This window comes from Neolamprologus brichardi, chromosome 1, assembly GCF_056152115.1.
Source record: "Neolamprologus brichardi isolate AB-2024 chromosome 1, ASM5615211v1, whole genome shotgun sequence".
NCBI lineage: Eukaryota > Metazoa > Chordata > Actinopteri > Cichliformes > Cichlidae > Neolamprologus > Neolamprologus brichardi.
In genome coordinates this window covers 9,437,893-9,464,733 of record NC_142104.1, presented here as the reverse complement: position 1 = coordinate 9,464,733, position 26,841 = coordinate 9,437,893, and positions in this window count along the sequence as shown.

Below are 26,841 nucleotides of genomic sequence, written 5' to 3'. Positions count from 1 at the left end.
TGCGGCTGCTCTTTTGTAGCTCATGTTACATTAACACTTCCATTTTGACTCAAACCATGATATTTCCCTAAGAGCAAAAATGTTGTAATAAGTTATAAAATAATAAAAGCAATAAAAGCTAAGTCGAAAAGATGAGCTTTGTTCACAGTTGGGGGTCGAACGGACTTGTCAGTCTTTCCCTGCCTTTGCTATTTTAACCAGGAAACACAACCACTGATGGATTGCAGTGTGATTGCAGTTCTGACTGTGGTGGCATTAGAGAAGAGAAATAAGAGAAATAGCAGAGTTCAACTTGCGCTATCACAAATATCAGATAATGATCAATCTTTAAATGAAGCAGTGACTGATTGGGTCCTATATGAGCACCATGTTACAGCATCTCTGCCTTGCTTTGTTCAACCGCTGCTTGCCATTAGGACGGCAAAAAGCCTTTTGCCATTTTTAGGGATTTTGTTCCTGATTCTGAACTCAATTTCCTTGCAGTTTCATGGAAGATTAATGAGCTCATGCTTTGTGTGGCCTCTTGATATCCCCTCTGCAATAGAACTTAACAACCAATCACAAAGCATAAAAGGTGAATCAGACCCAGTTGTCAGGCGGAATTGATACACTCTTTGGCTGGACTTTCCATTTCCCACTGACAGAGATTAGACTAATTGTGAATCAAACCAAATGATTAACTTGAACACATTTTGAAAGGTTCAAAGGCATTTCAATTAACATGCAGGATACCACTGAATGGAAAGAGTTTAATGAGATCCAATTGTACTATTTGCCAAAGAAATACGATTAGCTGGTTTATATGTGTTTATGATGAATGTTTTATTCTTATTAAATGTGTCCTGTTCATTATTAATCAAACACAAATGGAATACTGATACAGCACTGCAGTTAATGAATGTGCTTATTAAACGAAGCCCATGCCCAGCATACAATTTAATTATCTTTTTTCACCCTCACTCTAATTATCTTTGATATTTTTCATCTTCACAAGGTCTGATGGCTATCTTATCTCAAAGGCACACAGCCAAGACTTTTATTATGCCTTCTGAGATCAAAAAAGAGACTTGTCTGAGAATAGTGTTTTTCTGTCAAATGAGACAGAAAGATCAAACGCAGTACTGAAGAATACTCTCATCATGATGTTCTGTTAGACTTCGTCCTCGCTCTGTGCTGTGGAATCACACACTGTGACTGAGGAGAGGTGGGCAAAAGCCTAATAATATCAGGCAGACCGCATTATGCGTACACATACATGTATGCCTGAATGAATGCATGTGCACATATGCATAAACATGCATTTAAAAGTGCACACTGGCTTGCATTCTGAGGACAGCTTTTAATGCGTTTCATGGTTATTTTCCATGTTGGCCAGTGATCTCTTACTTTTAAAGGCACACTCCAGCACTGGCACCAATTAACTTGCAGAGGAACAAAATTCGGCTACGCTGAAGGGTAAATGAAATAAATTCAATCAAAAACGAAAATGTTTTACATTCTCTGCTAAAGGGGAGAAAACATCCTCAAAATACTTAAGCAAGATTTAATTAAAAACATCTGTGAAAGGCCACACACTGCAGCCAGAACTGCGAAGCACATCACATTGTTTTCTTGGGTGACTGCTGTAAACGTTTACATAACGTAAACTTATGTAAAGTAAGCTACAGAATGGCTTTAATGGCCTCATGATGATATCTTTGATTGGAACAGCAATTATGCAAAAAAAGAGAAGACAGATGACTGGAAAGACAACTCTGCATCACAATGCCCATTCAGGAGATCAAAGAGAGGTAGACATGTTCAAAGTGATTTAGATACAGTTGTCACAGACAGCTGCCGGCATAATCACGCTGCCATATTCGTCAGTTGATGGGCTCTGATGAGCAGCCCGAGCTTAGCCAAATCATTATTAGATCCCCATTGTGATAAATGTTATTTATTGCTGTCAAGCTGCATTAATGTTTAATTCAGGGGTGGAAAATGAGCAGGGTAGAGCCGGCACGGTTCGGCCCATTCATGGTCAGCTTGTGACAAAGGCAATGACTGAACACGGGCCAGACAAACTTCATCACTCAGGAAAATGAAAAGAAAGTGTGTGTGCGTGGATGCGGGTGTGCATGTGGAGGAAGAGTGTAGCGTGCGGGGTGGGGTGGGGTGTAATGGCTCTAATTTGCATATGTTTTAAAAGGGTAATGAAGTAATATGATGTTTATCTTTTCTGAAGAGTTTAATTTCTGCTGGCAGAGACCCAGAGCGCACCGTGACACAATATAATGAACACCAACGTGAATGTTGGCCAGGGTATGTAATGGTAGCAGATGTGCAAGGGTAGAGAAAGAAAGAGAGCGGGGAGGAGGGGTGGAGGGTAGATTTTGTTGTGACGGGCTATGGATTGATGTGTGTGTGTGCATGTGTGTGTGGGGGTTGGGGTCATGCTCAATGATTTATTCATTAAGTTCACAAACCAGAAGCCTGTGTTTTTTTGATGACCCTCAGTAGTAAGCTAAAGAAACACTTAAATCCCCCCCCCCCGCCCTTCATCCCAACATCTTTATTCATCATAGCGCCCTAATGTATGTGATCGTCATTGCAGATCCACGTGTCTTTAATCTGATGATGAATGCAATATAATCACTTTTCTTTACTTTTGTCCCAGCTCGAGTATTCTGAAAGTGGAGACTGAAGGAGAAATACTGCAGAGAAACTGCCATGCCCAAGAGGTTCTGATTCCTGAAATAAGATGATGATGTAAAAGGGGTCAGCTGCTAATCTTTATTCCCCGAGTAAAGCACTCATTCATTATGTAACAGTTTGCATTTGTATTCAGGCCACAGACCCAGGGTGCAGAAACATTCAGAGAGCCACTCATAAAAAAACATCAATTTATTTTTACTTCTACTGCTCCCTTCTTTTTCTCTTGCCCAGAGAGAGAACATCTTTATTACATGCTGCTTAACAAAGAAATGCATATATGAAAGAGAGCTTCGGATATGGATAAAATTTTTAAAAAAAAGAAATACCTCTGTTCAGATGTACCATCAAATATTTGCTTTGATAATAAACCAGGTACAATTTCTATCTCTAGAATACAAATACTCTTCTTCAGTGTTTAAATTTAAATCAGCTTTGGGTGTTAAGAAAATGAAAGCCTTTCATAAAGATTTTTTTTCCCAGTCTTTGAAGTGCTGTTACACTGACCTTAAAATTCTGCAGTGTACATCAAAACAGATGAGCTATCAATGCAAGGGGGGATAAGCCAACTGAAACTCTGTAAACACAATCTTGATTATACTGCGTATGTATTTACTCCAAGTTTATAACATTATTTATATATATTTTATCCAATAACAAGCCATTATTGATTTCAACATAAAAATATAATCAGGGCATATCATATTACACTCATAAAAGCTTTTTTTTTTTTTTGGTAATACCTACCATGTGTATATTCCCCCCTGTCTTTTTTACTATTTTTTATACCAGGGTACTCAGGCTATGGCAGGTTATACAAATCCAACACCTATAAAAGCACCATCCCTACTGGATGCAATGAATTTCAACGTTTTTTCCAGTCTTTTTTCTAAATAGAGAGATATAATCCTAAAGCTGCAGTGGATTACATTTGTTGACCTTATAAGATCTGCATGCAAGCCTACAAAGCCAGATAATGAAAAGATATCTTGGGCAAGATGAATGTACTTTTTTTCCACAAATGAAAATTTGATCCATCTTATCTCAATTCTTTGGAACCAAAGTGTATTTTTTTTGTCCTTCTGTTAAATTGACTTGCAGATCAAATTCCTTTTATCCAAGGTTATAACTTTTGTTTCATTTAATATTCTTGAAAAAGTAATTCCTGGTTTTTAGATCCAGACTGGACTGCAGTTATGCTCTGGAATGTTTAAGTCACTGATATCTTGACTGCAGTTTATTCAAATGGTTACCTGTTCATAACCAGGTTAATTATAAAATGGTACTTTCTATAAACAGGTGATTGAATTCCCCTGCGTCAGATTAAAGGTCACAGACTTGATTGTATTTGGAATCAAGACTTTGTGAGCTCCCAGCTCAGAAGTTCTGGATTAAACTACTTTACTATAATATTCACAGCTTACTTTACTGGGTTACTATTAAATGAGATTCATGCCTATTTGTTTTATTTTCTTCTGTTCATTAACCCATTTTGATATCATTGTTAATTAATTGTTAATAGTTGTTTTAATGACTCCATTACTTAATTTTAACTTGCATCTGGTAATGTGCAGCACTTTAGTTAACATCTGTTGAACAACGGTGCTATACAAATAAAGTGACTCGACTAAACCGAATGCACATTTTTGTTCAAAGAAAATAAAATCGACATCAGGTCCCAAAATTAACAGTGGTGACAATCTCTCAAGAGGGGGGGCTGAACAATTACCACAATTACTGATCAGTTCTTTAATTGACTGGGTTGGATAGAATATCACAGATAGCTGGGCTCGGTGTCTCCACAAAGAGACAGTGTGAATGATAATCACTTAGCCCAAATTGGAATGGCACTGTGCCAAACTGGATGTGCAGTTAACCATCTCTTTACAGGAGGATAGCATCGGAGCTGGAGGAAGCTGAAGGGATTCATAGACAGCTTCCTTTCTATTTTCAGCCCTCCTTGATAAAGGTGCCTGACATCATCTAAACACTGAAGCCTATTTGTAACCAGGTTACCAGCTATCTTTCATCTGTAATTGAGAGCATGCAGCTCGAGTCAGAAGTGTATCAACAATATAAAATGTTGTTAGCCTTCCATCAAGCAGACTCTGAAGGGAATTAATAGCTATCATCTGAGAGAAAAAGAGAGTCTGAGATAGACTGGAATGGGGGTTGTAATGACAGTAAAAGATGTTCTCCGGGAATTGTTGTTATTATGGTGCAAGTGAAAGAAACAGAGAAAACACATGTAGGCACATATGCGTGCATGTATTATCTTACCTTGTGTTTGAGCAGCATAATAACAAAAATAAAGAATATTCTTTTCCTACAGCCAAACACTTGAATCATCATAGTTTCTTAATAACCACAATGTGACTAGAATAGACTGGTGATGGAAAACCTTGATAGTCACTCTACTTCAAGGTAAAATGAAACCAAATTAGACCAATCAACCACGCAGATTGATTTTTAGGAAAGTGAAATACAGATGTGGCTTTGCCTGTATGAAACAACAAATGTAATAAACAGCAAAAAACGTTATTAAATCAATCCAAAATCTAAACATATAATAAAATAGTACCAACATTAAATTATGGTGGCTCCGGATTCAAATTAGTTCAACAAAAAACAAACAAAAGCTAGGCCTATTCTAGACACTGACATAAATACTCATCTAAATAAAGTACATCTACACTGCACACTCTAGTTGAGAGCCCAATACAACAAACCAGGCCAGCTTCCTTCACGACACTGTCTGAATAAAATTTGGTAAACATCCAGAGACAGCATGGACCAAAAAAAAAGTTGGTTTAGCTTACAAATTAGCAAAGAGGGGCACTCTTTGAACTATTACACGGCAGGTTAGCAAAAAAATGAAAACATAGCTAAAGTTGAAAGTGTAAGGCTACTGATATTAGTAAAAGAAGAGAGCGATATCTAAAGAAAGCTATGAAAAGAAAGTTTGGCATCTGAAGTAACCCTGAAAAAATAATCCTTAAAGTAGAAGAAAAAGCTGGGTGACAAGTGGCCCATACATACCTTGAGGATAAAAGCTTGTGTCACTAACATATTTAGTCTGCAGTAGAGTGCTAATTGTTTACTGTATGGGGGCTGCGTTTAGGTCTTAGCTGGATGTCCAGTGTCTTCCTCATAAACATAGCAAACACTGAGCATTAGATATTCACAAATGGGCTGATCTGTCGCCCCTAAAACAACTCCAATTCCTGCCACAGCACAAGTGCATTTACGACTGTGCCAGACATAACCCTGCTGCCCCTTTTGGCCCTCCTTTTCTTTTTTCTCCTTGCCATCTTCAAGTTCCCAGCGCAGTTTGACACAACATCTCCAAGCTGACCTTGGAGAGTGATTTCTTGACATGTACTTGGCAAGGGAGAGGAGACTCCCAAGTAGATACATGATAGACACGCATCCCCCACCTTGTCAAACCATTTGCTCCCTGCCTCCCATCTTCACTGTGATCCAGTGATGGATTGTAAGAATGTGGCAAAGGAGTGTTTGAAGAGAGCTTCTGACCCCTAAGTCTTTTCCCAGAGTGTTTGGAGAGTTTTTTTTTTTTTTTTTTTTATAAATCCTACATCCAAATCCTTTAAATAACACACACCCATTTAAATAATGTTAAGCCATAAGAAACTTTGTTTATGGTCACATCACACGTACGCTCTCTGTTTCAAAGAGTTATGCTGCTATTACATCCAGCAACTGAACTTGATTTAGTACTGTGATAATGATAACCCAGTTTATGCCGGCTCGATGTGCACTTTGCAGCTGATATTGACATAGGTGTCGTCTACGACGAGTCCTTTTTTCAGCATGAATAAACACATGTAGCCCCTGTTGGTGCCGTGGTGCAATATTATGAAATATTTTTCCAATTTCACTTGACTTTCTTTTTACAGAGAGGCTGAAATGAGAACCTGCCACATCAGTGCAATTGCACTGTAAAGCTAAACAAATGGATTAGAATGTACGAAATGTTTCACACTGAATGCGGGAAAGTCTGTGTGCCGCAGGCAGTCAGCAGTTTGTTATAATGGGAATTTCAGTCTTGTCTTGTTTGCCTTGGAGCTGAACAACTCCGGTGCCCTGCTTGTGTGTGCTCTAATTACAGACAAGATTAGAGCAGGCAAATTAAACTGCTACCAGCCACTGTTTGTAATTGCCACAAGCAAATGTTTGTAATTATGAACAGATTGCTTTACTATCGATAATTAAAACAACAACACAACTTATTTAATGACTATCGGGAGATGGGCACTCTGAAATTGACAAAGCAGAGCAGAGAAAATCATTTTCACCCTGACTCTCTTGCCTTTTCCTTTCCTTTGTTTCTGCTGCTGCTCTTTTGTTTTCTTATGGCTGCTCCTGCACTGAAGATCAGATGCTTTCGACTGGATTTGCTCCAGTTAAAACGAAGACATTAAAGTCTGCATTGATTGTGCTGCTGTCACAGAGCTCTCACATCCCCCTTAAGCAGTGATTGTCCATTGTCGATGTGGTAACTGATATAGAAAGATGTTGGTATTATTAGTTGTGCAGCCATGATTATAATCCCCCACCTGTTGTCAGTTATTTGATACTGACACACAATATCAATCTAAAGCAACTGACCCTGTCGCTCTGCTAATGAGCTGCATTATGAGGCCGCTGCCAGCAAGATACTTACTCTCTCAATATTTTAGCACCACCACTACTTATAAATAGCCAGCTACTATTAATCTTTATGCAGTTTGCAAATATTGACCTTCTGTGGCCTGCCATTTCTCCCCTTTATTCTGTTTCTGTGTTTGTCTTCTGGTTTGTTAAACTCTGTGCTGATCAGTTCACACAGCCTACTAATAATTTCTCAAAGACTGGGAACACATGTCTGCATTTAGCAGGCCACCTTAGGACAGAACAGGTCATTACACTCACCATGGGTATTGGATTAATTTAGCAATATCTGGTGCAGGGTTACTTATGGCAACAATTAGCTGGCGGTTAGCTGTGTGATGTAGAGATACCGTAGGCTTATATTTTTTATAGTGAAACCTGTCAAAACAACTGAGCCTTGACTTTTCAGCACAGTGATGCTGAAAATACATCAGGTGATGTGCAATTGTTTGCAAAAAATGTGTGAAACGCGCTTTGTAGGACGGATAATTCACTTCGTTAAATGCGCATGTTCAGCTTCTTGTTAATGCAAGTAATTGATCAGCCAATAATGTGGCAGTAACTGGGTGAATGTAGGAATGTAGACAGGGTCAAGTACTGCAAAATTTCAACCCAAGCATCAGAATAGCATGGTTATTGGTACCAGGTGGGCTGGTATGAGTATTTCAGAAACTGCTGATCTAGTGGGATTTTCCCACACAACCATCTATAGTGTTTACAGAGAATGGCCTAAAAAGGGAAAATATCCAGTGACTGGCAGTTCTTTGTGTAAAAATGTCCTTTTGATGTCAGAGGTCAAAGGAGAATGGTCAGGCTGCTTCGCGATGATACAAAGGCAACAGTAACTCAAATAACCACTTGTTTCAACCAAGGTAAACAAAAAAAGCATCTCTGAATGCACAACATGTAAAACCTCGAACCAGATGGGATACGGCAGCAGAAAACCACACTTGGATGCCCGTCCTGTCAGCTATGAATGTGAAACTCACCAAAGCTGGACAGTATAGCACTGGAAATCTTTCCCTGATCTGATGAGTCTTAATTTGGATTAAACAACATGAAAGCATGGATCTGTTCTCTGCCTTGTATCAGCGGTTTAGATTGCTGCTGCTGGTGTAATGCCACACTTTGAGCCCCTTAGTACCAACTAAACATTAGTTTATTGAAACTGTTTAGCCTGCAGTCCCATGAAAAGAGGAACCAGTGCAGAAATTATGTAAACAATAAATTATAATAAGTGGTAGAGAGGGATTCCATGGTTATAATGTTAATGCTACTAGAAACACAACAACACGCACGCTCACGTTTGTAAATTAGTCTGTCTTCCATTAGCTTCATTTATCATCAGCACTGGTTTTTGAAATTGTCACACTCTGCATTACCCACTTTAAACAGTTTACAGCTAGAGCACAACCATAAACCAACCATAATAACTATAATAACAATATTACACAAAACAACAGACACTGTAATGTTGATTCTATAATATTGGAGTAATATCCTAAAACTTTCTCTAAGTAATTTGATTTTCATTATATGATTTTTCCAGTCTATCAACTCTGAATAATATTTGGATTTAAATTTATTTTTTTATTGGGCTATTATTAAAGTCATAAGATTTAACCCTTAAAGGTCCGGAGGTTATTGTTTGTTAGCAATACCACAGATAGTTTGTTAAGGAGCTAGCATGCTTATCTAAACACAAAGTGAGCAAGGGACATAACATACTGTGGAACAAAGCTGTAAGGCTTCATTCCTTTGGTTTTCCCAGTGCCAGTGAAACTTTGAATTAGCTTGTTTTTAGCTACTTACTTACTTACTATTACCTAATAACTAATGTTAGTATTATAATTAGGATAACAGACCTATTCTTATTGTTGTTATTGTTGTTCGATGATTTTGGCTGACAGAGTCTGCCTCTGCACAGTTTGTCTTTGTAAAGCATATGTTTATTGCACTTAGGGGATGGAGTGGCACTAAAATTTAAAAGAGCAATCTTCCACCTTTAGAACCAGTATCCCCCATCACAGCCCATTACCTCCTGTATTCATTATCTTCATTGTTATTCCTTTGGTGTTTTTTTATTTTTAAGTTCTAATAAGCTGGTCTTGATATGATAACAGATGGTGTTTCATTTTGTCATGGACCTGTAGCAAAAGTGCCAAGAGTTGTGATATGTTTGATTTTATTAGAGATGAGATTTAGCACATACATGCTACATTACTGCAACAGAACTCCCATTTCTCATCTGCAGGAGAAAATGAAACTGTGATGAAATGTAATATAGTCCCCCTCAGGCAGAACTGGAGGGACTGGGAATTGCACCACAATAAATCTAATGGATATTACTGCACTCACTTCTCCCTCTCTCTCTCTTTTTTTTACCCACTATGTCTCTCCCTCTCCCCCCTTTTACCTCCTCTTTTATTCTCTCTGCACGGATTACACACACTCACACATGCACACATATCCAAACAGTATGGCATATAAAGATTTACATTTGCTTGAAGAGCCCATCCTTGTTTCCACAGGGAAAAAAATCACTTATATTTACCATCAGTTCCATTTTAGATCGTCCTAATGGATTTCAATTACCTAACTTGAAAGCTAATGAAGTAGATGCCTTTCTTTGCCCCCACACTGCATTCTAAAAAGCATGACAATTCAGAGGACAGAGGGTTATATATACAATTCATTAGCCAAGAGCCATAAAAAGGACAAGCTGGAATTGTGAAGAGATGCTACAAAATGGCCAGCTTTATCAATTTTTAGGATGGAAGATAACCTGAATGAAAAGTAATTTGTTTATATCATCCATTCTGTATAATAGAAAAAGAAAAACATATATTTATGAGCCCATATTTCCCTCCCATCTCTAACATTTAGCATCTGTTTTCAACATCCACATTTAACATTATGAAGCATATGTTTATACAAACAGAACATGAGCAGTGGTTTAATGCTTAACATTTAGCAGTTTTTATTTCCAGAGCCTTCAGCAAAAGTGCAATACAAGTTCTCTTACCCAAACATGTTTTTAACTGTTAAAATTCAGTTACATTTTATTTATATAGCACCAAATCACAACAACAGACCCTGAAGGTGCTTTATGTTATAAAGTAAACACCCCACAATGATACAGATAATTCAAATATAGCTCATATGAACTTTTTTCATCTCACACACCCGCGATGCCAACGTGCAGGTTATTCTCTTACTATATAATTTATTATATACAAAGTACAATAAGTTAGATTGTAATATACATTCTCAAAGTTGAATAAATATATAAATTCAAGGTTTGTTCTCATTTTTAACCCGGTCATACCTCAAAGCTGTCACTTGAAGAACCAAGCGAATCCCACTGAGAATTATAACCTGAGTGAGCTTTATGTAACATTTATAATTCTATAATTAATTACATTGGCTTCATAACACTGAAGTTTTGGTTTACTCTCTATACTCCTATTGATAATGAGGTAATTTTTCTCAAAGAAAAAAGCTCGGTAACACAGCAAGGCCCAGACTTGCCAGAATTAGTTGGTGGATACAATGAAACTCTTTGAAGTACTAAAATTCTGAAGTTAAATTTATCAGGAAGCACAAGTAAACAAGAAAACTTTAAATTACAGTTTGTAGACACATTCATCAATTTCTTTGCTAAAAAAAATAACAGTTTTTGCAGTTTAATGTGTTGCTTGAAATGGCCAAAATGGTTTTTTTTTACTAGTTAAGTGACAAGAAGTCTTCTTGCCCTGCTTTGCTGGAGATGACCTAGATCTCACTGGACATGGCCTAGATCCCTTTAATTAGGCACCTGTAGGTGACTGTATTTAAACAGTTGCTCAGCAGGATCTTTTTTCCCTCCATTTAGTCTTCCTAGATTTTGCATTCTGCTTTAAGACAGGAGATTCAGATATTATTCATCTGCCTTGGATTTTTCTCTGTAAGAAACCAATTTATTTTTAGAGCTATATTTTGTCAATGCCTGAAGCTTTCTGTGTAAGAACCAATAATTATACAGTTCTCATATCTTAATCATCCTAACAATTATTGCTTCTGTGAATGCAGCTGCACTCTAAATGTCATCCAATTAAAATGATTAAGTCAAAGGTACACACCTGACGTTTGAAGGGGGGCTGTTGCACCATGTCAAGTTGGGACTATATTTATGTTTCTATTTCAATATTTTTCTTTCATTTTTATTGCTTTTTTGTTGCCGTTTAATACAAATTAAACTAAAAGGCAGACTCAGGAAGCCAACTGCAGATTTACAGGTTTTATTGTGAAACGTATGAGTATTCGAGAAACAGTGATGTGGTGTTCTCTACTGGAAAAAGTTAGAAAAAATTGTTTTGACAAGATTCTGTGGCATTTGTGATTTGATTCTGGTGAGTAACAGGTAAGTATTTTTCTTTTATAGGTGCAGTGACTGGTTGGAAGGCTCATGTAAGTGTATTTAGAAGTCTCTGTTAATCTCCTCGTGGCAACAGGAATCTGAAAAAACAAAAAACAAGGTAATCACCTTAGCTTTGGGCTGGTAAATGGAGAACACAAAAGAAAGTAAGGTTACAGAGGGGAAAAAAACACAGGAACTCATTAAAGACATGGGAGGCCTAATTATCACCGTAATGATGACAATAAGGGTGGAGGGAAGCAGCACAAGCAGGGCTTTAAATACAATAAGTCAATGAGTTAATGTAGAACAGGTGTGGAGAAGAGCGCCTGGGAAAGGGAAACCCCACCCACAGGTGGGCCAGGAAGGAAAAACCAACCTGCGACATCAACTAAGAGCTAGAGAGTGAGCAAGAGAGGCTACAGACAGAAGAGGGAAAAAAGAGGGAAGGGAAAAACCAGAGGCCTGCCAGGACTATACCATTTTTGTTAGATTTAGGTTAGGAAACATTATTCCTCTGGGTTGAGAAAAGGTTTTGTCATAGTCTCACTCAAAAGCCATGGAAAATATTGGGAGGGAGAGGTACAACTTAACCAAAGTTTACCTATTTATTAACCCCCCCCCCCCCAAAAAAAAAGCCCTCTTCCAAAAAACCCCCCCACAAATAACTTTATGAGATCTGTTAGTCAGTGTTGTTGGTGTGTCAGCAGTTGGATGAGTGGTTGAATATTATGCGTGTGGTGTTGTGTAGTGTAAAACCAAAAATAACCAGGCTGAAGCCAACCGAACAAATAACATGGTGCTGGGTGAATGGAGAGAGACTGAAAGCTGAGACAGGCAGCTCATAAATGCTCCAGGGAGACTGACCAGATGCTCCCAGCTGCACTAATTAATCCCGCCTACCAGTAACCTGGAAGACAACACAGAGGGACAAACATGGGAATACACAGCAGGATCTTGCCAGGTTAGAGGACTGTCACAGTTTTGATTAAAATCTACACTTTTATCAAATTAAACACATGTTAGAAATGTCTGTTTTTTGCTTGGTAGGCTGGTTTCTGTTTCACTGTGTGTTTGTCTTCTTTTCTTCTTTGCGTCTTCTTAGTGAAGCAAAGGAGACAATGAAACAGAAAACAAAGGCCAGCAGAAAACAGCAGTAACCACTCTATCTCACTTTCACCTTAAGTTTCCTTTCTTATTATCTTTATGAATGTGTGCAGTGTATTCCTACATGAACTAACATGCATTAGCCACAGAATAAGCTGTTACTACACAGGACAGAACTCATATTACAACACACAGTGGGAGTGAAACTTTATTCTCTGCTCGAAGCGGCATTACTTCTGTAATTCTTAAAAGGTTAATAGCTGTTTGCTGGTATATTAATCTTTTAAATGTTGTATATAGAAAACACAGCCATAGAGCACATGCAGTATTCTTTTGTATGTATATATCTATTCCTACAAACACCTAGCTGACATCAACAACATCATTAACTAGTTCAGCTGCATCTGAGGTCTTACTGAATTTGTACCATATATATTGTTGCAATTAAGTTCCTAATATGTCTCTGTATATGTGATATAGTTATATGTGTAATGCACTTGATAATTGAAGATTCTGATTAGAGTCCTTGGCAGGATGAAGTAGCTCTGGTTTCAAATATCACAGGATGTTTTATTTTGAGTGCAACCTTGCAAAAAAAAAAAGGCTCTTGATCTGATTTTGTATTACATATTCAGTTCACCTGTGCAAAAACAACAAAACATTTAGTTATAATTTTGTCTCACTTTATAAAAGTGAGCGTAGTTTCTCCCCGTAAAATTCATTTTAGGTATTCTTGGAGTCAAAGATCAAAGTTTTGGTTTGTTAGACAAGTACAGGAACAAATTAGGATTGCATACTAAATTACTCATGTGAATATAAAGAATCCAGATTGTAGGAGTTCTGTAGTCTTAACAGATGGTGTAACACCTACACTGTAGCAGTAAATTGCTTTTTTGTTCGGGAGTATTTATACCAAGCTTCCCTAACCTTGCTAGTGTTCCACTGCTGTGTGCAAATAATAGTTTTTTTCAGTTATCTCAAGTTGTGACCAAAACAAAGTTAATCAGGATAGGACTCTTTTGTTTCTAATAAAAGATCAGTTATTATATTTAGGAATGATTATAGGCTCTGACCAATATCTTCATCCAATTTTGGTGTCAACCTATATGGATAATTCTATTATAGAGTGCTGTGCATCAGCTCATTCATATTCAGTATATTAGGCAAGTCAAAAATGATAGCTCATATTTAAACTGCATCATCACTCCATATTATCATTTGAGGAGATAATGACTGTTGCAAGACAAATCTTTCTTTAAGAGATATTTTTACATTGCTTTATTTTGATGTGAGAAATGCACACTGTAATTTTGGTTCTGTACACTTAAGCCTGTATATGAATTGTATCTGTACTTATCTTATCTAGACTTATCTGCATGGCAAAAATTGCAAAAGACAAAGGAGCTGGATAGAGAAATGATGTGAACAAAAAACACACATATGCCTTTTCTTTAAATAAACTAATAATAATAAGGCGAGCAAAAAGCCACTTAATGTAAATTCTTGTGTCGAGTGTCAAAATTATGGTTTTTCTTTGATCTTGTCAATCTAATAACTTGCAGGGAAACTGTATTTTTCATTTATCTGAAAACGATCAACTAAGTAGTACAAATAAAAGTTTTGAATTATATTCTTTGGTACAGATGAGAGTAAAAATCAGGCTCATATATGTTCAATTTAAGAATGACTGATATTAAAAAAGACGTCCATGTATACTATATAAGCGTGACTATAACAGTATGTGAGCACATGTATGCCTTTGTGCATACACACTGTTGTAGTTTTAAGCAGCTGAGCCAAGCACTCCCTACACGTTTAGCAGCTGTGGATTATGTTGGACATTTTATGTCTAACATAAAATTTTATGTGGGAGCTCAGTTTGTCTTCCAATGTTGTGTTGTTGTCATGTGTTTTTGCATTCTGTTAAAGCCTCATTTTGAAAGTCTTTCTTCTTTTCCACACCACTCTGATAGCAGCTTCCAATTTTGTTCATCTCTGCTCTATTTGCTTGATGTGCATTGCATTAAGACATCAATAAAAGATTAATTTGAAAATCAACAACAAACATCAAACTGCTCTAAAAATACACAGATCAGAATTATGATCAACATGCTAAATCTACAGTTAAATGGTAATGCCCAGTGAATACCTGTTTTTCTTATATGTATGGACATATGATTATCTTCCTCTAATGTTACAAATGAAGTGCTTTTCAAATTCATGTGAAAAGGGTCTAGCAAAGAAATGGCTAATAAATACAGTAAAAAGCTGAATTATTTCTACTCAAGCAACACATTAAAAAGCTAGGAGAGGTTAATAAGTTGAACAGAAACACAAAGTGCTAAAGAACACAGCACATAATCTTACACTTAAATATATGTGTCATTTAATGTTACTTCTCTGCTCTTGTGTCTGTGTTCCCACAGCAACCATGTCTGACAGCTCTTTGTCAAAAACAAGTGTTCAATATCTCCCTCAGTGTTGAAGCAATGCTTGCTTTGATTGGAGAGCACGCAGAAGGTCAACTGCTAAAATTCAATGAAAGCGAGCAAAAATTTCTGGGATTTAAAAAAGCTCTACATATCTGTGGGTATCAACAATAATATCAGCTTCATAGTACCATCTTCTGCTTTTCCATGATGCCCCTTCCTCTTAGCCATTTGTTTCCCTTTTGAAGGATCCATGGCACACTTGCTGAGACGCTGCTGAGCGCGCTCATTTACATTTAACAAGAGATCAAGAGTAAGTGGCAGATACCTCTTGAAATTCATCTAATTTGCTTCATGGAACTATTACAGACAATATTTCCATTGTAATATGAAGAGCTGTCTATTTGTTACATGAGCTAACTCAGTACATTCATTTCACATAATCAATGATTAATTTGCCTATTGATCTCTCTGATTAATGAACATTAGAGGATGAATAAATTGCATAGCTACACAGTAAGTTAAGCACAGTAAGTTCCAGCAGTTAACTTTAAAGGCATTTTTAATGCAAAGTCTAATGTCATTTGTGGCACAATGAAACAGTTTCTGGAAGGCAACCTAAATCAATACTAGCTGTTATACTATTTTAAGGTATTGTAGCCTCCACAATGGCCAATGCTGTATATTTATTGCTCTTTTTTTATTGTCCTCTTTAACTGTCAGCAATATTTGCTGATAAACTTTTATAGTAGATATTAGACAGTCATACCATCTTTTCTGTGTAATACTAAGGTATAATATTCTGTACTCTCTGTATAATATTAATACTATTGATTGTAGTACTTCGTGTTTGTGAATCCAAGTTTTAGTTGTGCCTTTTCCTAATTAAATCTTAACAACTGCCATCAATATCAGAAAGGATCTAGATGGTTACCCGCCTTTTACCACTTAAAAAAGAAAAAAAAGAGCCTTTTTATGATGACACATGGTAAATGTTATCCTGTAAGCCACATAAACAATGCAACAGCATTACAGAAATAAAAAGTGTTGTGATGTGATTATATTTTTCAAGTTTGTCATTAGATGTCTGATTTTTGTTTTAATATGTTTTCACATCAGTTGGAGCTTGGGTTGATGACACCAGGATCTGCCCTAGCAGGGAGCCCCATCTGTAGCTGACATTACAGCAGGGCTCACAGCCTGTTAGTAATTAGCTTGAAAAGTCTGGATCAGATTTGTGCATACAGTGTATTATCACCAGAGCTTCAAAAAGAAGCAAGTGAAACTCAAGCCAATTGCTAAGCAGAGAAATGCAGCAAAGGAAATTTCAAAAAAAGTCATCAAAAAGCAATACCAATCAGGAATAACTATTAACTAGAGTTGTAGGAATAACATATTACCAGATATATAACAAGATTCAATAAAGTGTCTCTGCTCAATAATTTCACAGCAGAAATAGAATATCTGTAATGAGAAAGCCATCATCTGAAATGCTTTCTACTTCTGAATAATTTTGGAATCTTTCAACTTGTTTTGATTTCATAGCAAATGCTTGATTTACTTTAACTACTACCAAAATACTGTTTTTCTTCCAATAAGGCAGCTGTGCAATGCATATTGCCTGTTTAGCATTTTTGGGTCAGGGGGGAGACATCATCATCCCCACTGTCTGAAATTGATTGCTGAGCCCCAAGAACAACAACTGGTGCACAACTGACCTGAGAGATAGGATCGTGGCTAAGCAGGAAACCTGGATGCTCTGTGGCCGATTACCAAGACTACTTGAAGTACCATCGGAAGGAAGGTAAGGTATAAGATGTGAATGCAGCAGCCAACCAGCTGATGTACACCATGGCAGCAGTAATCACTGTACATGATGCCTGGGTACAAGATGCCTCGTAGCAGACATGGCCAGAAGCGGGAGTACTCTCCATGGAGAAGGAGTCTAGAGATCAAGGCAGCACGGAGGGAGGTTAGCCAAATATCAGAGTTGAAGAAGGGTGTGGATGAAAAAAAGGGGTGCCTAAGAAGTACAGCAAGCTGCCAGTATCTCAGGCCTTAGAAACTGCCAAGCAAAGGCAGCACAGCCTTGGCCAGTAATTTGAAGAGGTACACAAGAGAGATAGAAGCCAGGAGAATAAACCAACTGTTCTCTACTGAACCATCCAAGGTGTACTTTCAGTGGCAGGGCAACAATATGAGAATAGCACCACTGAGGCTGGAGACATTAATGCACAGAGGAGACCACAGCAAACTCCCAGAAAAGGATCCAGTGACCATTAGAGTGGCAGACATCCAAGATAGAGTCTTAAGCATGAAGAGTTGGACAGCATCATGCTCTGACATAATCCACACCTAGTGCTAACTACATTCCATGAGGGGCTGGCAGCACAAATGAACCAGCTGCCAATGGACAAGACATGCCCAGAATGGCTAACAAAATGCTGGACCAGTTCTGATCCCCAAGGATCAAAAGAAGGGACCACCTGTCCAACTATTGGCCAATAACCTGCCTTGGCACCACATGGAAGCTCCTCTCAGGCATCCTAGTGGCTAAGATAGATAGTCATATGGCTCAATCCATGAGTGGGGCACAAAAAGGAATTGGCAGAAACACCAGAGGGCCAAAACATCAGCTAAGACCAAACTGACCAACCTGTGCACTGCTTAATGCCACACACCTTGATCCTGGGATGCCTACATATGTACAAGATCAACAGGGCCCTAAGAGCCTTCATCAGGAATTCAATGGGGATGTCGCAAACAACAGCAAACGAGCACAAACTTTAGCCACCTCCTCTGCATGAATTACATGAAGCTGTATGCCAGGAGTGAACAAGACAGCAATTCACTGATCCACACCACTAGGATTTACAGCAATGACACTGGAATGTCATTCGGACTGGAAGAGTGGAGTAGGATGGTAATAAAGAGAGGGAGGGTAGTCAGAACTGAAGGCATTGTACTACCAGAAGGCAACAATGCAGACATCGAAGACAACTACAAGTACCTGAGGGATCCCAAAGGCAAATGGGAGAGTTGGAACCAGAGTCAAGATTTGTACAATCAACACCTATATCCTGCCAGTTGTCAGATACCCTGCTAGGTTAATAAGCTGACAAAAAGAGGAGCTAGAAGCCACTGACAAGACAAGGAAGCTCCTTACCATGCATGGAGGATTTTACCCCAAGTCCAGCACCCTGAGACTGTATGCTAAGCAGAAGGAAGGAGGTTGAGGACCAGTGAGTATCAGAACCTCTATCCAAGTTGAAACAACGAAGATGCATGAGTACATGAAGAACCTGGTCACAACTAATTATGTGCTTAGTGAATATCTCAGGCAGCAGAAACCTGAGAAACCTGAGAAAGAGGGCAAGAGGAGGAACCATGATTAAAGGACAGGCTCCTGCATGGCATGTACCACCGACAGATTGAAGAAGTGACTGATATTGGAAAATCTTACCAGTGGCTGGACAAAGCATTACTGCAAGATGCTAGCAGGCAGGGCATACATGGAACGATGTATGATGTCAGTGGCTTCTATCTCCTCCTTTGGTCACTTACTGTACCTGATCATGGACAGGGCGTAGGTGTTAATAGCCTGGATCTTGTTCTTACTGTTCAGCTGACTGCTCAGTACTTGCCTGACCCTCTGCAGGTACGTGGTGGTTGCAGCTTTCCTAGCGGCCTCTTAATGGTTCCCATTTGCCTGTGGGATCCCCAGGTACTTGTAGCTGTCCTCTATGTCTGCAATGTTGCCTTCTGGTAGTTCGATCCCCTCAGTTCTGACTACCTTCCCTCTCTTTGTTATCATCTGACTAAATTTCTCCAGTCCGAACAACATTCCGATGTCATTGCTGTAGATCCTGGTGGTGTGGATTAGTGAATCGATGTCTCATTAACTCTTGACATACAGCTTGATGTCATCCATGTACAGGAGGTGGCTGACTTGTTAATGACCTCACTGAGGGGGTTCAAGCCTATGCAGAACAGCTGTTGGGACAGCGCATCTCCTTGGTAGATTCCACACTTGATGGTGACTTGTGCTATGGGCTTGAAGTTGGCCTCTAGTGTTGACCGCCACATCCCCACTGAGTTCCTGATGAAGGCTCTTAAGGTCCTGTTGATCCTGTATAGTCTTGGAGTCTCAGCTGACTGCTCGGTCTACCAGTAGCTGGTGTTTTGCACCTCTGGTATTCTTGCCAATCCCTTTCTGTGCCCCACTCATGTATTGACCCATGTGCCTGTTCATCTTAGTCGCTATTATGCCTGACAGGAGCTTCCATGTGGTACTGAGGCAGGTTACTGTCCAGTAGTTGGATGGTACCGGTCCCTTCTGGGTGTCCTTGAGGATCAGGACTGTCCGGCCTTTGGTTAGCCATTCCGAGTGTCTCTCGTCAACTAGCAGCTGGTTCATTTGTGCTGCCAGATGCTCATGGAGTGCAGTCAGCTTCTTCAGCCAGTAGGTGTGAACCATGTCGGGCCTGGTGCTGTCCAACTCTTCATACTGGAGACCCTTTCTTGGATATCTGCCACTGCGATGGTTACTGGTCCCTGTTCAGGGAGGTTGCTGTGGTCTGTTCTCAGATCCACTAGCCACTGAGCATTGCCGTTATGGGTTGTGTCCTTCTCCCATATGCTCTTCCAGTATTGTTCTGTCTCCAGCCCTGGTGGTGCTATTCTCATATTGGACAGCTTGCTGTACTTTATAGGCACCTTCTTTGTCGCACCATTCTGCAACTCCCATAGTTGGCTAACCTCCCTCCGTGCTACCTTGATCTTGGCCTGTAGTCTCCTTCTACATGGAGGTTACTGCTCCTTGTGGCTGTTCAACTTGTAGCCAAGCATCTCACTGATCACTGCTGCCATGGTGTAGATCAGCTTGTTAGTCTTGAGAAATGGTGGCGGTAGGTATCGTCCGTAGTGCTGCATTCATATCACCTACTAGATCTTCCGACGGTCCACAGAGAAGACACGCCATAAATAAATAAGCATTCTGACAAAAGAGATTATTATAGACATTATATGCAAAGAGGACTGTAAAATTAGGCAGAGGTTAGAATATACAACAGCTACAAACAATCAGGGACTCAGAGAGAATACAAAGACAGGATGTCAAGGTACTGGAGACAGGGAAGGAAAGGTGGTGAAAAAAAATTAAAAAGGAAGTGATAACTAAAAAATTAAGAGACAGAGGGAGACAAAGATAAGAAAACAATGAGGGCATGGAGAAATAACATTAGGAAGGCCAAAATGAATATCAATTTAAAACAAAATTAAATGATTTTTGAAAATGATAGTAAAAGGGCACCATTAAGTGAAATCATTATGCAGTTATATGTGCCATTAATTGTCTTGTTTTCTTTGTGTGGGATCATATTTTTAAGCAGATGATGGCCAGCAAAATAAAAATAGTTTTTTTATCTGCTCACTTTTTTAATGGCATATTTGTGAGTCACTCATTTATATATGCTTGTGTGAGTTACAGTGTACATGTTTATGTGCATTTTATCTTTCCACTTAAACAAACATAATTCCAGTTTTTAGTTCCTGTTAAATCTTTATGTTTGAACAGTTTACATTGAACATCAGGAGCATAAAAATATGTTTTTAAATATTTGTTTTAGGAGGAATATCAGGAAAAGATGAAGAGAAAGCAGGGGAGAGACATGCAAATAATTAAAATTAGCACCCACCCAGCTATTAAGTTCCCCCAAAGTAATTGTTTCAAGTGTAAGAAGTCATATTTTGTAGTCAAACTTATTAAAGTCAAGCTTGGACTTTTCTCTGTATCTGGGAATAGTCAGCTTCTTCTGGGATACAAACATTCTGGCCTGGACATTCATATCCAGATGGCCAAGTCTAACAGCCATCTGTGGCTCCATGATCCAGATATAAAAGACACAAAGGCAGTTTGTGATAACTGACCCTGTAGGAAATATTGGTTTTGAGCAGTTGGTATAAAAGGTCACCCACTGTTTTAATATGTCTTCTCACACTGGGACATTGTGCAAATGTTATAGTTGACCTGGTACCTCTAATGAAAAAAATGTATTCAATAACCTTTTTGTTTCATTTCGCAATGCCAAAAATGGTGTTTAATCTGAAAAACAACTGTATATAGAAACAAATAGAGTAAGACAATATTTTATCATTATATTTCTTCCTCACTGTTTTCATTACAGAGTCAATGTTTAAGATTGAAGTTTAAAACAGGGTCAGCAACAGTTGGTTTCTGTCTACGTTATCTCAAATATTTTATTTCTGTATGCTACAACAATAAGTCAGACAGTCTTGCACTCATGAAACATTATTATCAGATTACAACCATCCAAGCAAAAATGACCTATTGCAGTTTGTTAAAAGAAACACAACTAAATTTAATGAGCAAGCATTTTAATCAACAGCAGACACGATAGCATGCTATTTTCAAGGACTCCTACCATTTAATGTGTGTGTGTGTGTGTGTGTGTGTGTGTGTGTGTGCGTGTGCGCATATGTTTGGGGGTGGGGTAGTAAAAGTGAGGTTAATCACCCATGTGAAAAAAGGAAAACCTACAAACAAAAGTGTTCAAAGGTCCTTTCATATGTTTTCCATTGAAATTTGGTGAATATTCTGTCACCGTGCTTTTGAAGTGATTGCTGAGCATACAGTTCAGAGAAATGCTCCTTTGGGCCACTGCCTCTGCAGTCTTTGTTGTCATCTTCATTGTGCTTTGCTGACCCTGTGCTTTTCTATAGAGCAACATCCCACACCTCAGATTAATGCCTCATTAGGCCCGGTACTGGCTGTGAGCAGGGGTGGTGAGCACATCTCATGTCTATTTAGGCACAAATCCCACACCCAAACTTTCAGCATGGAGGAGAAATTATTAAGAAGCCCCAAACCTGGGTACTGTTTAACTGCCATTTTCTCACACCCTTCACTTTATAGCAGGGCCAGAGTGCACCTACGGGTCTTTTTATTCCTCGCGGCTTATCCTTGATCTGTTCATGTGATTGTCAAAGTATTCTATGCTGCTTTCAATCACATCAGCCCCTATGAAAAAACAAATTTGACTCTTATGTGACCATTTAATGTGAGTTTTAACTTTAACTTTTTACCATTGTTCTATTGCTAGAACCATGCATGAAGCATTGAAAAGAAAAACTTCACACTGTGTCCACAATATACCAAACACAAAAGCTTCTGGGATTTATTTGTTAAAGTAAAAGATAATGAGATTTTTCATATTTAAAAAAAGTCCCACCTAATTGTTTGATTAAAACAGCCCTGCTTCAGTTGTCTAGTAAAGTTGGTTCATTTAAGTTGTTGATCAAAACATGTGTGTACATTTGTCTCAGTTTCATTATTCAGCCTGTGGTATTAGCCTACTTATAATTCCTATACAGGCTATGTGTACCACCCTAAATATAAACACAACATTTTTTAAACGGCAGACTGACCTGCTGTCACTCACCCAGTTTAGTTCAGTTTAGTTTCTCATACATATAAGGCATGACGATATGCCAGACCTTTCAGTCTGTATGAGTTCAAATTATACACACACACTTTAAAAAAAAAGTGATATCATAAAGGTAACAGATTAGGTAACAAATTACTTATTAATGCTTATTATAATTTTGTTTCTTTTCTTGGATGTTAACCAAATATTCGCAAAACTGTAAATCTGTTCTGACATTTTATTACCTGTAGTAGTTGCAGGTTTGCAGTCAGCATTTCCATTGCAGGGATTTGGGGGGTGGGGGTGGGGGTGGCTCTTTGCATCTACAATAAAGTCACAAACAGCAGCTATTTATTCAGTACCACTGTGACATTGTCATTCACTTGCAATTGTACCTTTAAATGAGAAAAGATATGCGTATAAAATTATCAGAGATAGTGTCTTTTAATATATAATATTTTAAAAATCCTTTTTATTTCTCTTTTGTTAGTATTCCATTTGGACCAAATGGCCTCGATCTTTTTTTCACATTGCGTGGCAGTCTCACAGTACACTGATTTGAAGGTACTGTAGCGAGTGCAAAGTTACAGTATCAAAACAATAGCTACATTTATAGGAAATACACAAGGAGGGTATGAGATGATGTAATTTAAAGATGACCAATCAAAAACCTCTTTTACAAACGAATGTGTTTGTCATTGTGCTTCCAACTTAGAAAATCATAAAATGTTATACTGTTGTCTGTGAATAAGAAACTCTTTCTCAGCTATTCAACTGCATTAATGAGCTGCTCCAGTCATAATGATATACAGCACTGAGTACATTTTGATCATCACCTGTAACACTGAAATGTTTTATAAGCTTTTGGCCTCACACACACAAGGGCACAGCAATGAACAGTATTCTTTCTAGAATACTGTCTCCTTTTAATTGTAAAAGCACATTTTTGATTAACTGCCCTTTCCTGTTCACTTTGCAATTTGGTAATTTATCATTCCTTTCATTTTCAAGGACACTGTCTTTTGTATTATTATGCAGTTTGTCTGTGTATGTCAGTTTCATTTTTTAATATACTAGAGTAATGCTTCTGCGGAGACTTAATCATTTGGTTGCTGTAGCTCTGAGATACGGTTCTACTAAAGAAAAAAAAAAAAGAAATCCCCCTTTTTTACTTCTCAGATGATCTATGAGAAGTCTCATTTAATAGTATTACAAGTTGCTACAGCTGTGCTTCTGCCTGATCTCTGGAAAAGCTAAGTATGAAGGTTATAGTGGTGTCTGTTGAAGGTGCAGAGCCATGTGAGTTATGAGTGCGGGCGAATACATTGCCAAAAATAGTACAAATCAAAAAGTTTTAATATCTATTATTATGTTAAACACAACTCTAACACTGAATTCTTGTTTTAATATATAGCTTTATCTATAATTGCTTCAACGAATTGACAGCAACACAGATTTACTCACTGTTCAATATCATATATTATCTCCACTGATCTATATTGATTAGGCCATGGCAGGTGATTGGAGCAGTCATGCTGGTGTGTTGAAAAACAGCTATTTGACTGAACGCTTCAGCTTACAGCCGTTCTCATGTGTGGAGCAGGGAGAACAGCCTTTACCACACAGGTTTTAATAACAGGTCAATGTTGTGTTACTTGTGAGCACCTGAACAGTAGACAATATGTTATAAAAGCTTTAGAAAGAAGTGCTCTTCTTCCAGTGAGTCCAAATTAAGACTGAGCTTTAGCACCAGACGCAGGACACGTTCTCAGTTTCATTCAGAGTAGTTTAACCTCACAGTTGGCTTTTTCCAAATGTGCAGGTCATGTTTAAGAGCTAAAGGTTAATTATTAACCAAAGGAGGAAGTGTGCATTTGTTTTGTGTTGAGCTCAAACACGAAACGTGTTAGAGGAAAACAAAATTCTGGAAACTGTTCCGTATCTCTGCTCTCTTTCATTCAGTGTCTTAAACAATACTTGTGTGAAAAAGACAAGAACAATGAAGCTGAACAAGCGTTTTAAAGCGTGTACGACATACAACAACCTTTGCACAAGCTTAACATCCAAGCAGCACAGTGCTGTTCACAGGGGAAATGCTTGAGCAGTGCCAATCAACGGTGACTGTGGAGCATGTTGAAAAAACATTACAGAAGTCAAATGGCCTTTTCTCCTATTGTGACTGTTAAACTAATCTTGACAGCCAGTCATAGACGTTGAGGCTCTGCACTGCCTTCACCGCCCACCAAATCTATAAACTATAGTGGAGAAATCTTTGAGGTGTTGTTCTGAGAGTAGTGGTTCTGAATTTCTCCCTAATCCCGTACCCCTCCCTCCTATTCATAAGAATCATAAAAGCCATGCCTCAGTACTGCACTGCTTTATCCCCTTCTTTTCTTTTTTTTTTTTTTTAACCATGGTGGTCATTTGTCGTGTGATTAGCGATGAAAAACGAACTGAATTGGAATTAAAGAGAAATAACAGCGTGGTGAATGACCTGGATGTCGTTCAGAGGGAGGAAAAGGGGGCCTGGTCTGTTCCAGGCAACCATGCTCACCAGGACCCAGACAATGGACCCCATCGGCCCTGATGCAGCTTGACAAGTGAATGACATGCTGAATGGTTGCCATGGGAACAAATGTGTTGAATTTTATGCATGCATATTCTGTTTTGCCCACCCCCCCCAGCACCCCCCAATCTTTTTTTCATGGCTGGGGAGATTTGACTAATGGTGTGCTGACTCTAAACAGTGTGCTGGATGGGGAGCTGCACAGGGAGCCCCCTTTTTCCACAGCTCCAGCGGACATTGTAGCCCAGCTTAATGTTAACGCCTCAGAGAGTATTAGCTTAGCGCAGCTAGAGCTCAGGAGGAGATGAGTCTGTATGAATAGACAGCAGTGCATTAGCTCCAAGACGAAGGGGGTTTTCAATGCTAATGATCTAATAACAAATTCTACAGCCCACTTTGTTGGACCTGAGACTCTTTAGACGGCTGTGGATTTGTACCATAAACACCTGCAATACTACGTGCACCATAAAAAAACAATGTGGGAATTCTGTCATACTTTCCATCTACACACCCTTCTACACATCTGACAGTGCAGGTGTTTGCATTTAAGCCAACATAAGCTAACAATTATGATTGTATATTTATGATAGTGTCTGACTGCCTTTTTCTTTCCGACTTAAACAGTAATAAAAGAATAAATACATTGGACTGCATTCCCTACAAATCATCAGTAACTAAAACAATGTTTCAAATACTGTGAAATATTACTGTGTGGAATTTGCTAGTCTAACGTATTGCTTTTTTCATTATCCAGCCGTGATAAATATCACTACGTAAGCTAACTACCCAGTTCTTCTTCTGCTGTGCTTGCATAAAAAAACAAAACAACCCAACATAACTTCTAATGCACAGAACCCCCCCCCATAAAGGATCCCATTATGCACCAAGCACATGCAAAAGTAAATATAAAAGCTTAAAAGGAAAAGGCTGGAGTTATTGTATATTTGTATATATATATGTTTTCTAATACCTTCTAATATGGTTTCCCTGCACCCTCAATGATCTCTAGAACAAAGCAACCTGGTCTATACAGGTAATGTTGATTCTTGAAAAATGGATCATGGGTATATATTTTTGTTTTGATATCAGACATCTGGTCACCCTAGTTTTTAGTACAAACTGCTCAAACATGATTATTTAGTGTATTCATCGAAACCTATTCTCATACACTGAATTTTGCAGCAGTAGAAACATGCAAATGGGAGAAGCCAATGTTTACTGTGGTTTTTATAAGCTGTTTCTTTGTTGGCAAGGATAACATTTCTTAATAGGATCAATTTATTCTTGTTTTTGAACTTTTTATGCAACAGACAATGACCTATCGACAATAAGAAAAACACTGAACATCACAGGATTTGTTTTGCATCACTACTGTGTTTCAGTTACAGCAATACCACCTGGAAAGGCACATCTTTCTTTGTTACATCATGTCTTTGATAATTACAGCTAAAACAAAATAGGTTTTCTGTAATAATGTATTTTTTTTTAATTAAGTAAAAATGAGAACAGAGGTGTAGTTTCTATCAACAAGCATTC